This window comes from Saccopteryx bilineata, chromosome 2 (assembly GCF_036850765.1).
Source record: "Saccopteryx bilineata isolate mSacBil1 chromosome 2, mSacBil1_pri_phased_curated, whole genome shotgun sequence".
Classification (NCBI taxonomy): Eukaryota; Metazoa; Chordata; class Mammalia; order Chiroptera; family Emballonuridae; genus Saccopteryx; species Saccopteryx bilineata.
The window spans coordinates 189,852,191-189,865,232 of record NC_089491.1 but is presented as its reverse complement, the minus strand read 5'-3'; the positions used below and the strand labels follow the sequence as shown (position 1 = coordinate 189,865,232).

General features: G+C 38.4%; 1 pseudogene; it reads left to right on the top strand.

The window, feature by feature from the left end:
• The window catches only part of LOC136322402 (glyceraldehyde-3-phosphate dehydrogenase-like), a 39,887-nt pseudogene that overhangs the window by 7,755 nt on the left and 19,090 nt on the right, over positions 1-13,042 (top strand).

Below are 13,042 nucleotides of genomic sequence, written 5' to 3'. Positions count from 1 at the left end.
AAACAGAGGGATAAAGGCCCACCATCCCAGTGTCTCAGATGAGCCTGTGGAAAACTCCAGCCGCAGTCACCATCTGACTGCAAGGACATAAGACCAACAGACCTGCCCAACCAAGCCCAGTTAGTCCACAAAACTGAGAAAAATGAGTCCCTAAGTTTGGGGGTGGTATGGTCTGCAGCAGAGATAACTGAAGCACCCCTTCACGCATCACACTCTTCCTCTTTACGGCCACAGCGCCTTCATTAGCTTCCTACTCAAGTTTTGTCTGTCTGCCCAATAGTAAGTTTATAAGGGCAATGACTGAATTATATTTATGTCCTTTACCTGAAAAGAGTCATTATAGAATATAGAAACCACAGGAGGCATTTCAAGTAAAAGGTGATTGGGTGTTTACAAAATCACTGAAACGCATGCCACTGCTGTACTCTTGGGCTCAGAATCACGTCCCCATGGCTGTAATACAGAGGTCTGGAAACTGCTAGTGCTACCACAGCCACTCATATCCAAAAAGATCATGGTAAAAATATTTACAAAAAGCAAAATCCAGGGGTAAAGCTAATGTGTGGTGAGTGTGAATTTTTCAAGGTTCTCACTGTTGTTTGTGAAGTTTGAGTCTTCCACACTCATGAAAATCAATAGGCAAATAAGAAATTCATTTCAGATGTTAACCTCTTCAACCTGTTTTGCAAATGTAACCAGTTTCTCCAGAAATAAGAAAGTTGCTTTTTCAAGGTCAGCTCTGCAACTGCTTCTGGAAAGTATGCATAGAGTATGTTTAAAGAAAAGAAATCAGCCACAGAGTCTATATTCTTGAAAATAGTCACAACAAAGGCCATATTGACAGGTAAAGTCTATAGTTTCACCTTGAACTTTGTTTAACCTTGGATGTTAAATAAAATCACTTCACACATACTATTTATTCATCCAAGCTATCACTAGCAGCACCACAGAGCTGTCAATTCCTCCATGATGAGAAATGGAGCAGAAACCAGAAATAAAAACTCAACACTCCAGATTTCTTTACTTAGTTCAGCCAGTTACTATAAAACCAATTAAGATCTTTCCCACCTTTGTTATTTTCACCAATGCAAGTATTATATAGGTAACCACCCAATGCTGATCAAGTATTGGGAGAGTTATCATCCATCCCATTGTCCTCGTCCATTGTAAACTGAATCTCTGAAAGAGTTGTGTGTCCACAGGGCTCATGAGCAGTTGCAAAGCTAATCTCTTCCATGATTATTTAAGCTGTTCACTGTTTTGTTTTGTTTTTACCTTTTCTTTCCACCTGTTCCACACAGCCCCCAAACCCCTTCCTTCTCCTCTGACAGCTGCCACTCTGTTACTGTAACTCATAGATACAGACTGGTGATTACCAGAGGGCAAGGGAAGTGGGGGAGGTAGAAGAGAGTAAAGGGGGGATAAATGATGATGGAAAGAGACTTGATTTTGGGGGTGGTAAACACACAATACACAGATGATGTATTATAGAACTGTATACCTGTGCCTGACCAGGTGGTGGCGCAGTGGATAGAGTGTCGGACTGGGATGCAGAGGACCCAGGTTCAAGACCCCGAGGTTAACAGCTTGAGTGCGGGCTCATCTGGCTTGAGCAAAAAGCTCACCAGCTTGGACCCAAGGTCGCTGGCTCGAGCAAGAAGTTACTCGGTCTGCTGAAGGCCCGCGGTCAAGGCACATATGAGAGAGCAATCAATGAACAACTAAGGTGTCGCAACGAAAAACTGATGATTGATGCTTTTCATCTCTCTCCGTTCTTGTCTGTCTGTCCCTCTCTCTGACTCTCCCTCTGTTCCTGTAAAAAACAAAACAAACAAACAAAAAACAAAACAAGAACTATATACCTGAAACCTATTTTATTAACCCCAATGAATTAAAAATTAATAAAATAAAACTAAAAAATATATCAATAAATAAAATATATTTTTAAATTCAAAAAATTGATTTTAATAGGTGAATTTTGGGGATTAGGGGAATTTTTGTATTTGTTTTCATTACTATTGTTGAGCTCTTATATTTTTTTAGGAGTTATTTTAGTTTCATTTTAAAAGCTAGACAAAACTATCACCAAATATTAATGGTAGTTAACTCTGGGGAGTGGAATTAGGCATTCTTTTATGCTTTACTTTATGTTCTGAACTGTTTATGTTTTTGACAATGAGAGTGTACTAATTTCAAAATTAACAATAAACTTTCTAAAATGTTATCTGATTAATTCTGAGTAGAAAGATTACAGATGGTTTTTAAATTTTTTTTTCTTATTTGAACTTTAGGTTAAGAAAAAAATGGGCATAATTTAAAAGAACATTAACTAAATTGTCACTTTTCCTACAGAAAGTGCAGCAAGTTTATCAAGCTATAATTCAGTGTGCTCTGAGAAGTTTGTAAAACCTTCTTCACCTCATTAATCATTGGTGGACCTGGAGGGCACCAGCAACTGGCAATAATGGTGTGGGGTCACACTGAACAATACTTGGGGAAGCTGTCTGACTTAGGATGCCCTCAAACCCAACAGTTCAAGGTCAGACTCAGAAGGGAATGGGAAATCTTCCTGGAACAATGGGCCACCCTTTTGGGGATGTCAGAACATGGCCCCAGAATGCCAGGGGCTGCTGAGCATGTTGCCTTGTTTTGGGAACTTTACATGGTGTGATTCCATATTGTGTTTTTCTGTTTATTTATTTGTTTGTTTGTTTTTAGTCTATAAAACTGAATGGACTGCTTCATTCAGTCCCTGTGCCAGTTACTAAGGATGGAAAGAGGCAAAATATAGGTTCCCTACCCTCAGGAAGTTCATCTTCAAAAGCAAGGCTCGGCCTGACCCATGGTGGCACAGTGGATAAAGCACTGATCTGGAACGCTGAGGTCACTAGTTAGAAACCCTGGGCTTGCTCAGTCAAGGCACATGCCAGGAGCAACTGCGAGTTGATGTTTCCCTCTCCTCCCTCCTCCACCTTTCTCTTTCTCTTTCCTCTCTAAAATCAATAAATAAAATCTTTTTTTTTTAAAGAAAGGTTCAGACAAGTAACAGGGTGCATTATAATACAATAGCATAAGTGATATACATTAAGTGCTCAGGAACTTAGAGGAAGGAAAAACCAAGCCTGGGGCATTCAGGGAAGTCATAGCAGAGCATGAAGTGGGCAAGCTGAAGAGCAGGGCCTGGGGGAGGGAGCTGGTGACAAGAAAACAGCCAGGTGAAGATCTGGAGGCCAGAAAGAACACACAGCAAGAAAGCATACAGTTCCTGCACTTGCCATATTACAGCCATCAAATCACCACACTGAGTGGTTTAACACAGCACATGTTCATTCTCTCATGGTTCTGGTGGTCAGTTGTCTAAAATTAAGGGTCAGCAGGGCTGCGTTACTTCTGGACACGTCTGGGGTGAGTCTGTTTCCTTGTCTTTCCAGCTTTGGAGGCCTGCATTCCCTGGCTCCTGCCCTTCCTCCCGGCACTCCAACCTCTTGCTTTCATAGTCATTACATCAACTGAGGTCCAATCCCCCTCTGCCTCCCTCTAATAAAGACCCTGTGATGACATTGGGACTGCCCAGATAATGTCCCCATCTAAAGATTTGTAATCTAATTACATCTGCAGAGTCCCTTTTGCCCTATAAAGCAACATTCCCAGGTTCCAGGGATTAGGACAGGCGTGGCCAACAGTTTTTGCCCCCAGGCCAGATTAGAAAGAAAACTTTTTTCACAGGCCGGATGAAATATTAAAATTAAAAAATGTTAAATACAAAAATGATTCATTTAAGTAAACAAAATTTTATTATGTAATTTATTTATGAATAAATGTGAGTGAAAAACATTTTTAATATACAATATTATTTTAATAAAATATATATTTAATAAAATTATAATTACATACTGTATAAATATCCAAACTGTATTATAATCAATCAAAACAATATTTAATTAATAGAATGAGCTTGAAGGGGTTATATCACAAATAAAACAATTATTTTGTTTTACAAACAGCCTGAACACATTTTCAGTTATCAACTGCAGCTATTGTCTATGCTACAATGCCACTTGATTCAGCACACTTGACCACAAAAATAACAAATTGTTTGACCTTGGGTGCACACTGGCAAACTCTGCCTAAAAGAATGTGGGTTTCACATCGCCGCTAAACGTCAAACAGTTCATATCGAGTACAGACGAGTACAAAAGTTGTAAATCTTTATAATGGAATTTTTTTAAAAATAAAGAAGTATCATGAATCCATTCAACCAATTATTGGAAGTTAACCCTAGATTAGTCACACACGGAATTCTTTTCCGCGTATCACTTATGTTCTTAAATATCTTGATTTCCAATAATCAAAGACGCTTCCGCTTCTGAGTAGCTGAGATTTTAAAGTAGCAGAGAATATTAAAAATTTAATCGTGGTCCATATAAACTCATTACACGGGCCAGATCCAGCCCACAGGCCGTATGTTGGCCATGCCTGGATTAGGATCTGGAGGTGGGTGGGGGCCGGTATGTAGACTGCTACTGTGGCCCTGAGACTTTCACACTCGAATTCATCTGCATGGACAGCTCTTCTTCCTCAGACTGGCTTAAGTGGCTCCTTCACAGTCACTGTGTAAACTTGGGCAATTTACTAAACGTCTTTCACTCCAGTCTACTCATTTAAAAAATGGGGATAGTAACAGACCTAGCCTATTAAGTTTTTTTGAAGATAACATTTATGGAAAGCAGCACCTGGAGTATAATAAGCTCTGAATTAATCAGCCTGTTGTCTTCATTATTGCTTTTATTTAATTGCTTTTTTTTTTTAAAGAGAGAGAGAGAGAGAAGGGGGGAAGGAAGGAAGAGGGAGAGACTGAGAAGCATCAATTCGTAGTTGCTTCACTTTAGTTGTTCATTGATTGCTTCTCATGTGTGCCTTGACCCAAGGACTCACATTGAGCCAGTGACCCCTTACTCAAGTCAGCGACCTTGGGGTCATGTCAATGATCCTATGCTCAAGCCAGTCACCCTGTGCTCAAACTGACAAGCCCACACTCAAGCCAACAAGCTACACTGAAGCCAGTGATCTCAGGGTTTCAAACAGGGGACTTCAGCATTCTAGGTCAATGATCTATCCACTGTGCCACCACTGGTCAGGCTCATTATTGCTTTTGTTACCCGGTTCTTTATTCTAATGTCACCTCTGCCAAAATACCTTTCCTAGTTACCTTATCTAAAGTAGACCTCTACTAATTCTCTATATATCTCTGTTTCTTTTCTTTTTTTTTATAATTATGGTCATGATCTCAACATTATCTCATATATAGTGTATACTTACTCTATTTTTAAATTGTTTTTCTCTGCCTCTTCAACTAGAATGTAAGGTTCATATCTCAGTTATCATAGATTCTCCAGCATACACCATGATGGTTGGCACATAATGGACCTACACTAAGCATCAGTTGAATGAACAAATAAATCTCCCTAGCCTGACATCATTCAGTAGAGTAGCCATAGCCACACATGGCTACTGAGCACTTAAAATGTGATGATTCCAAACTGAGATACCTTGAAAGTGCAAAATACACATCAAATTTAGAAGACTCGGCATGAAACAATATTAAATGTCTCATTAATAATTTTCATATTGTTTAGATGATTAAGTGATAATAATTTGATATATTGGGTGAAAAGAAATATATTAGCATCAATTACTAAAAAATTTAAATTACAGCTGTGATTCAGATACTTCTATTGGCTAGCACTGCTCTAGAAAGCCCTTACAGCACGTGCTCTTAAAAGCTAGACTGTGTTTTGAATCCTTAGTCCATCTTTTACTAGCTGTGTGACCCTAGGCAAATTACTTCTTTCAACAGAAGTAATTATTATGTATTAAGAAGTAGTTATTAACTAAGTTCCAAAGGAAAAATAATTTTTTTCAGAGAAGTTTAGTACTTTATAAATGTTTGCAAATAGAAAGAAAGAATAATATGAATCTTGAAATTTTAGGAGACACTTAATAATGGATGACGTTGGGCTTTCAGTTTTAATAATTTCTCCTTCTGATGGTTTGTATTTTCACAATGACTGTCACATTTGGAAGAAAAATAGATATAATCAAAAATAAATTAATAGAAGTTTGAAAAAGTTTCTTAAATTAGTTTACTGTAAATGCTAGTTTTCAAGACCTAAAACTGAAGACCCTGTCCCAGACAGTGGGCAAGGCATAGACATGACAACTCTCATATCCACTCTGACAAAGGTCTATTTATAAATACCTAACTGACTGTCCACAAGAGCCTACTGTATCCCGTTCCTTCACTCTGTGCCAGTCTCCAATTCTGAGATGTGCTAAGCCAAACAAATGTCTAGGGAAATATTAAAAATTTTTCATACTTCTTTTCCAAATATTTTCTTTTTACGTTCTATAGTTTTCCTCTAGTAGTTTTAGCAACTCTATTATATACAACATAGAATCTTGTGCTTGGCAGATGTTCAGTAAATAGGGAATGACTCATTAATTGAATAAACACATGAATGAATTCAATATAACATCTCCCTTCTCCCCATCTGGTTGTTAGTACTTCTCACTGTTTTCATTATTAATTTACAATTTTTTAAAACATGTTTGCTTTCTTCTTTCTTTTCTCTACCTGATGTCAATATCCATGAATTTCTTTTGTGTTTTTTATTTTATCTACTACTTTTTTCTTCTGATCCTCTTTAATATAGTTTTTGGTTAAATTTTAGGAGACCTGCATCTGACTAACAGTTCAGATCATGTTTTCAAAACACACACACACACACACACACACACACACACACGATGATATAATCAACAACCAGAATGAAGACCACGGGACAAATAAACCTGTTTTCTTCAAAAAATAGATTACAAAATTAAAAATAAAAAAGTCTCTAAAAATAAGTAAATAAATAAGTAAATAAGTAAAATTTTGAAAAGACATTGAGGGTTAATATCTATCCACTATAGATTAATACAGCCATAAAAGACCTAACAACCAATCATAATTTATAAACCTTTTTTGTATTCTAGTATAAACAAATAAAACTATAAAATAAAAACACTTATAGGACTTGTGAGACAATGGTGAAGTTTGAACACAATCTAGATATTTAATGATATTAAGGAATAGTTTTTATTTTTATTGATATGTTACTGACATACATTATATTAGTTATAGGTATACAACATAGTGATTGGATATTTGTATAATGCAAAATAATCACCACAAGTCCAGTTAAAATCCATCACCATGCATAGTTACCAAATTTTTTTTCTAGTAATGTAATTTCAAGATCTACTCTCCTAGCTACTCAAAAATGTAATATAGTATTATAAATTAAAGTCACTTAGCTGTATGTTACAACCCCATGACATTCACTTTATAATTGGAAATTTGTACTTTTGATCCCCTTCACCCATTTTGTTCACCTCCACACCCAACTCAGGCAAAGGTCCATCCATGTTGTCACAAATGGCAAGATTTGCTTTTATTATGGCTGATAATTATATATATATATAATTCTTCTTTATCCATTCATTCATTGATAGACACTTAGGTTGCTTCCATATCTTGGCTATTGTAAATAACGCTACAGTGAGCACAAGGGTGCATATATCTTTTCAAATTAGTGTTTCATTTTCTTTAGATATGTACCCAGAAATGGAATTGCTTAGTAATATGGTAGTTTTATTTTTAATTATTTTGAAGGACCTCCATACTGTTTTCCATATTGACTGGACTAATTTACATTCCCACTGTTAGTACACAAGGGTTTCCTTTTTTCCACATCCTTGTCAATACTTTTTTGTTGTTATTGTTAAACCAAAAGTGTTAGTTGCACAACCAACACTTCCCATTTCTTGTCTTTTTGATAATAGTCATTCTGACAGGAATGAGGTGGTATCTCATTGTAGTTTTAATTTGCATTTGCCTGATTGTTAGTGAGGTTGAACACCTTTTTATATGTCTGTTGGCTATCTTTATTTCTTCTCTAGAAAAATGTGTATTCAGATCCTCTGCCCGTTTTTTAGATTTTTTTTTTGCTGTTGAGTTCTATGAGTTCTTTATATATTTTGGATATTAACCTCTTATCAATATATGATTTGCAAATATTTTATCCTATTCAGTAGATTGTCTTTTTTGTGTGTTGGGTTTTTTTTTATTCTTCTTTTTTATTGATTAATTTTAGAGAGACAGAGAGAGGAAGGGAGACAGAGAGAGAGAGAGAGAAGGAAGCATTCGTTTTGTTGTTCCACTAAATTGTGCATTCATTGGTTGCTTCCTGTATGCGGCCCCACCAGGGATCAAACCCATAATCTTGGTGTTTCAAGATGACACTAACTGACTGAGCTAACTAACTGCCTTGGCCTGTTGATGGTTTCCTTTGCTATGCAGAAGTGCTGTTTTTAAAGTATTATAGTGATAAAAGTGTCCGTATCTTTTAATGATACACTCTAAAATATTTAGAAATACATTGGTATGATATTTAGCATTTTATTTAGAATGTTGGACAGATGTGAATGAAGCAAGATTGACCATGAGTTGATCTTTATTGTAGCTGGGTAATGAGTATATGAGAGTTTATTGGACTACTTTTTTTTTAATATCCTTAAAATTTGTCAAAGTAAAACATAAAATAATTATTTATTACAAATTAATATAATTATAGAAAACTTGAGAGATGGTATGATTTCTCTCATGGCAAGTTCAAAGGCACGGCCAAGGCTGAGAACAGGAAGATTTTCCATCTGCATCTTCTAGGAGTGAGATCCCACCAACATCGAATGGGGCGATGCTGATGCTGAACATGCTGTGTGGAGTCCACGGGTGTCTTCACTACTTTGAAGAAGGCTGGGGCTCACTTGAAGGGTGGAGTCAAGAGGGTCTTCATCTCTGCCCCTTCAGTGGATGGCCCCATGTTTGTGGTGGGTATAAACCATAACAACAAGTATGACAACTCCCTCAAGATTGTTAGCAATTCCCGCTGCATCACTAACTGCTTGGCCCCCCTGGCCAAGATCATCCATGACAACTTTGGCATTGTGGAGGAGTTGATGACCACAGTCCATACCATCACTGCCACCCAGAAGATTGTAGATGGCCCTTCTGGGAAGCTGTGGTGTGATGGCTGAATAGCTGCCCAGAACATAGTCCCTGCTTCTACTGGCACTGCCAAGATGTGGGCAAGGTCATCCTTGAGCTGAATGGGAAGCTCACTGGCATGGCTTTCTCTGCCCCCACTTCCAGTATGTCTGTTGTAGATGCGACCTGGAGAAAGCTGCCAAATATAATGACATCAAGAAGGTAGTGGAGCAGGCACCAGAGGGCCACTTCAAGGGCATCCTGGGTTACACTGAGGACCAGGTTATCTCCTGTGACTTTAACAGTGACACCCACTCCTCTACCTTCAATGCTGGGGCTGGCATTGCCCTCAATGACCACTTTGTTAAAATCATTGCCTGGTATGACAATGAATTTGTCTACAGCAACAGGATGGTGGCCATTATGGTCCACAGGGCCTCCAAGGAGCAAGAGCCTTCTGGACCACCAGCCTCAGTGAGAAGAAGTGAGACCCTAATCTGCTGGGGAGTCCCTGCCTCCAATCAATTCCCCAACACATGGAGAATCTTCTGGCCTCCACACTTTCTATCCCAGATCCCCTGAAGAAGGGGAGGGGCTTAGGACCCCTGCCTTGTCATGTACCATCAATAAAGTTCCCTGTATATCCCCAGAAAAAGAAAGAAAAGAGAATTTGAGAACTGTACAAGAGTCTAAGAAAAAGGGGGGGATGCCTTTAATACCACAGTAATAATTATTTATTAATCACTTGTATTTCAGTCTATTTCTTTTCAGTCTGTATTCTACATATATTAATACAAGTGTGTGCATGTGGCTGTTTTCAAACATGATCACATGTTTTTGACAGTCTTTCCATAAAAAAAAGAAAGTCTATGTCTTCCCTCCTTGAATCTGAATGAGTGTAAGGCTACTTTGCCCAATGTAATGTGGTAGAAGTGACTCAATGTGATTTAAGGCCCTCAGCTTCTGCATTGTTTCCTGGGAACATGTGCTCTTGGGGCCCTGAGCCACCCTGTAAAAAGTCTGATTACCCTTCCGGCCATCAAGCTCTGAGGAAGCCCAAGCCACATGTAGAGACCAAGTGTAAAGATCCCCAGTGACAGCTCCAGTGAGCCTAGACTTTGAGTCATCTCAGACAAGGTGCCAGATATGTGAATAAAGAAGCCTCTAAGTGATTCCAGCCCCCAGCCATTCAGAAATTCCCAGCTGAGGCTCCAGACAGCATGGACAGAAGAAATCTACTATTCCCTTTTTGAATAGCCCCTGAATCCATGAACATATTAAAACAGTTGTTTGAAGTTTGATGTGGTTTGTGACACAGTGATAGGTGATAGGAACAGAATTTGGTACCTAGAAAGAGGTTAATGGCTCAAAAATAGCTAAAACATGTGGTATTTGTTTGGGGACTAGATGATAAGCCAGACAGGCGTTGGGAAAGGTGATGGTAAAAATTAAATTAAATAAAAAGCTGATGGTGAGGTCTTGAATAAAGTGAGGAAAATGTTATCAGAAGCTGAAGGAAAGAAGATAGTAGTTATGTATTGGCAGAACATTTGGCAACACTGTCATCTCATCTCAGGTCATGTGGACAATAGGAAATGTACTTAAGCCCTGGTTTATTAGCTCAATCGGTTAAGAGTGTCATCCCGAAATGACAAGGTTGCAGGTTCGATCCCCAGTCAGGGCACACACAGGAAGCAAGCAAGGAAGGCACTACTGAGTGGAGCAGCAAATGAGTGCTTCCTTCCCCCACCCCTCTCTCTCCTTTCCTCTCTCTGTTTCTTTAAAAAATCAAAAAATAAGCCCTGGCCAGATAGTTTGGTTGGTTATAGCATCATCCCGGAGCACAGAGGTTGCCGGTCTAATTCCCTGGTCAGGCTGTCTCTCTCTCCCTGCCCATCACTCAAAAAAAAAAAAAAAAAAAAAAAAAGTACTTAATAAACTCAGTTATCTAGCTGAGGAAATTCTAGATGGTGTTAAGGTGCTGCTGACTTATTCCAGCTGCCTATGTAAAATGTAAAAGGATTAAGAACTAATGGACACACTCTTTTGTTTTCAAGCATAATAAAGAGAAAATGTAGAGAGCTTAACTGGAACTTATCCAGGAAGATTTTTACAATAAGAAAAGATCTCAGCAAAAATAAAATCCAGAGCACTGTCAAGAAAATGTGTTTTCAGAATAAAAATAAAGCCAAGGGTATGACTTTCAGCCCTTTGTTAGGACCTACAATGGTGCTTCATAGACTCTTCCAACCAGACAAAATCCTTGTCAGGGAGAAAAATTGTCTCCTCTACCCTCTTTAATCAACAAAATACAGATTAACAGGTGAAAACCCACAAATTTTATTGATATTTTGCCTGCATAGGAGTTCACAGAAAAGAATTGAAACACAAAGAGACTAACTGGGGAGCTTGTAGACCATTTTAACTAAGGAAAGAGGGTTTGGGCTTCAAGAGATAATAAATTGTGGGGAAGTGACTAGAAAATATATGATAGAGATTAATAGCAGTTTAAGGTTGGCCCTGGCTGGGTGGCTCAGTGGATAAAGTGTCATCCTGGCATGCAGAGATAGTGACTTCGATCCCTGGTCAGAGCATGAACAGAGAAGCAGTCAATGAGTGCACACTAAATGGAACAACTAAATGAAATGAGTTGATGCTTTTCTCTCAAATCAGTGAAAAAACTTAAAAATAAGATCAAGGTTATTTTAGTAAGGTTTGTTTTTGCAGACTTATCTTCGTGTAGACTCTCCATCTTTGGTGATAAGAACTGCTTTCCTCTTCCTGCTACAGGAGAGGGGAGATACCTTCACAAAAGGAAATGTAACCCCCTTTAGGCAGGAAAGAGGAGGGCAAAGAACTGTCCCTGGGTCTAGGGACTCTCAATTGCCTTCAGCTCAAAATAATTCCTATGCAGAAGTGGCATATTTTAAGATGATATATCTGGACCTTTCAGCCTTTTAAGGATTTTAAGGCAAGACTTATCATCTCTATTAAACAATAGTTAGTAAAAATATTAAAGGCATTGTTTCATAGCAGTTTCATGAGGGCTCAAAAAAGAAAAGGCTTATGTCTGAGTTTTTGGGTAGTTTTGTCTAATAGAATGGATTTCTATGAATTGAAACGTAAAAAAATCCACAAAGATTGTAAAGGAATTATATCAGCTTGAATCTAAAGGAACAGAGATAGTACAAAATTAAATGAGGTCTTTGTCTCCCCAAAATTCTACACAGAAAGCAGGCTTTAAAACTGCAAACATGCCCTGGCTGGATAGCTCAGTTGGCTAGAGTATTGTCCCAAAGCACAGAGGTCTCCAGTTCAATCCCTGGTCAGGGCACATTCCAGTCCCTCTCCCACTATCTCCTTTCCTCTCTCTAAAGTCAATAAATATTGTTTTAATTGTAAGCACTAGCTACATTTTAGGGGAAATGAAACAAGAACAAAGACCTACGAGACAAAGGAAAAGCCCCAGATCATCACTACCTGGGAGCAGAACAAAGTCTTAATCAATAAATGGGTCATATATGCTGGGATGTAAACCAATGACTGCTGTGTTCTGTTCTCTCCATTTTAGGAGAGAACAGTTAGCTCACACCTTCCTCACCACTGGATATTGGGTTCATTTGAGGGAGGAGTGGCAGAAAACTTGTCTCTTTAATTCATGGGTTTTCAGATGAAGTGGAACCATACCCAAGGAAACTATGATATACCTGCACTTGCTTTTCATTATAAGACGTGGGCCTTGAGCCTAAACCCAATGCCTCAGGGAGATGAAGCTTTAAGAGGAGAGAACTTGGATGTGAAGAAATGTAAATCATTTGTGGGCATGGGACTCACTGTAAAAAGCCTGGCAAGCCCAAAGCTACCATACTGTGAGGGAGCCCAAGCCACATGAAAAGGCACTTAGATTAACAATCCAAAATGAGCCCAATTTTTGTCTCATTTAAGACTAGG